The sequence below is a fragment of the Acinonyx jubatus genome, chromosome B1, assembly GCF_027475565.1.
Source record: "Acinonyx jubatus isolate Ajub_Pintada_27869175 chromosome B1, VMU_Ajub_asm_v1.0, whole genome shotgun sequence".
Lineage (NCBI taxonomy): Eukaryota > Metazoa > Chordata > Mammalia > Carnivora > Felidae > Acinonyx > Acinonyx jubatus.
Window position 1 is genome coordinate 99,504,305 of NC_069382.1, and position 2,767 is coordinate 99,507,071.

General features: G+C 39.9%; 1 pseudogene; it reads right to left on the minus strand.

Moving 5' to 3' along the window:
* Positions 1 to 1,829: 1,829 nt before the first annotated feature.
* Positions 1,830 to 2,557, minus strand: LOC106977089 (39S ribosomal protein L16, mitochondrial-like; annotated as a pseudogene).
* Between the last annotated feature and the right edge of the window lie 210 nt (positions 2,558 to 2,767).

Genomic DNA, 2,767 nt, shown 5'->3' on the forward strand with positions numbered 1-2,767 from the left:
ATCTCTTGTTGCAGTCTTTGGTTTAATATCTTGTTTGTCTGATATTGCTACTTTGGCTTTCTTTTGACATTCATTTGCATGATAGATGGTTCTCCATTCTCTCACTTTCAATCTGCAGGTTTCTTTAGGTCTAAAATGAGTCTCTTGCAGGTAGCATATAGATGGGTCTTGTGTTTTGTTTTGTTTTTTAATCCATCTGATACCCTATGTCTTTTGATTGGAGCATTTATTCCATTTACATTCAGAGTAATTATTGATAGATATGTATTTAGTTCCATCTTATTACTTGTTTTGTCATTATTTCTGGAGATTTTCTCTGTTCCTTTCTAGTCTTTGTTGCTTTTGGTCTTTCCTTTCCACTCAAAGAGTCCCCTTTAATATTTCCTGCAGGGCTGGCTAAGTGGTCACAAACTCCTTTAGTTTTTATTTGGGAAATTCTTTATCTCTCCTATGCTGAATGATAGCCTTCCTGGACAGAGTATTCTTGGCTGCAGATTTTTTCCATTCAGCACATTGAATTCAAGCCCTTCTGGCTTGCCATTTTTCTATGGAGATATTGCTGCTAGCCCTATTGGTCTTCCCTTGTAAGTTAGGGACTTCTGTTATCTAGCTGCTTTTAGGATTTTTTCTTTATCACTATATTTTGAAAATTTACCTACAACATGTCTTGGGTAGCCTGCTTTTGTTAATTTTGATGAGAGTTCTCTGTGCCTCCTGGATTTGGGTGTCTGTTTCCTTCTCTAGATTAGGGAACTTTTCAGCTATAATTTCCTCAAATAAACCTTCCACCCCCTTTTCTCTCTTCTTCTTTTGGGACATGAAAAGATGCTCAACATCACTCATCATGAGGGAAATACAAATCAAAACTACAATGAGATATTGCATTACACCTGTCAGAATGGCTAAAATTAACAACACAAAAAAAACAACAGGTGTTGGTGAGGATATGGAGAAAGGGGAACCTTCTTATACTGTTGGTGGGGATGCAAACTGGTGCAGCCACTCTGGAAAACAGTATGGAGTTTCCTCCAAAAGTTAAAAACAGAACTATCCTATGATCTAGCAATTGCACTAGTAAGTGTTTACCCAAAGGATACAAAAATACTGATTCAAAGGGATACATATACCCCAATATTTATAGCAGCATTATCAACAATAGTCAAATTATGCAAAAAGCCCAAATGACCATTGACTGATGAATGGATAAAGAAGATGTGACATGCACACACACACACACACACACACACACACACACACACAGGAATATTATTCAGCCATCAAAAAGAATGAAATCTTGCCATTTTTAATGATGTGGATGGAGCTAGTGAGTATTATGCTAGAAATAAATTAGTCAGGGAAAGATAAATACCATATGACTTCACTCATATGTGGAATTTGAGAAACAAAGCAGATGAACATAGGGGGAAAGAGAGAGGCAAATCAGAAAACAGACTCTTAACTATAGACAACAAACCAAGGGTTGCTGGAGGGGAGGTGGGCAGGGGGGATGGGTTAAATAGGTGATGGGGATTAAGGAGTGCACTTGCAATGAGCACTGTGTATTGTATGAAAGTGGCGAATCACTAAATTCTATACCTGAAACTAATATTACACTGCATGTTAATGAACTGGAACTTAAATAAAAACTTGAAAAAGATATAAAAAAAATCCACATATGTTGTACAAGTTTTCAGAAATCATTTACTCATATATTGCACCTTGGTTAGACATTAGAGCTACCCAAAGACTTTAAGGGTAGGCTGAGGGTATTAAAGATGTAGATTCTTTCTCTCTCAGTAGCCTTCGTACATTTATTTCTCACATTCTCACTACACATGTTCAGGCATATAGGACTTGCCCCAGAACTGCGCCTTCTGGGTCAAGTTATAGGGGCTCAGGACTTTCCATATCCCCAGCACATTGGCAGTGGCTATACGCTCAAAGGTCCAGGGGTTTTAGTTGTTCTGTTCTCATTCCTCTTGATCTTTGACATCTTCTCTAGAGTCACACACTCATGGCCTTTGCTCAGAAGGGCAACTTGTGGGCACCTGGTCAAGTAAGCCTTGTACCTCTTTGAATTCACAATGCCCACCCATCTCTATTATGGGCCAGTCATGTAATGATCAATGGCACCTTTGGCTCCCATGTGTGTCATACCCTTGCAGGTGATGGGCTGAAAAGGGGCTAGTACTCTTCATAAGGCAAATATGTTCTTGGGGTCCACAGAGCAGTACTTTGTCACGTGCATCATTTCAAAATGGCTCCAATGGAGGTGACCACCACCCAGTGCCAAGATTGCACAACTGCCTTCTGTGAACTCAGTAGCTTCAGTAGAAGGTCCTCATATGTCGTTTTTAAGTTCTCCTCTCACTTTTGGCACACACAGATGTTGCCCTTTCAACAAATTTAAGCTTGGGCTTTTCAAGAATGGAAACATCTCAAGAGTTGGCACCAGGAGCAGCATCCATAGTCCAGCACTGGCAGGTGGGGCTGCCCAAGAATCTGACAGCGGCACTCACAGGAATGGCCCACTGGCTCGAGCCAGCAGCTGCCACATGGTCACCTGCATCTAGCAGCACCGGGCTCCCCATAGTGACTCTAAACTTACATATTTTTAATTGTTAGTGAATCACACACATTTAAGGTGTTTATTGACCATTTGGAATTACCTTCTGTGAACTTCTAGATCATGTCCTTATCATATTTTCCTATTAGTTTGTAAGAGCATGTATTCATCTTTGCATATCTCATGCCTAGTATAGAACTT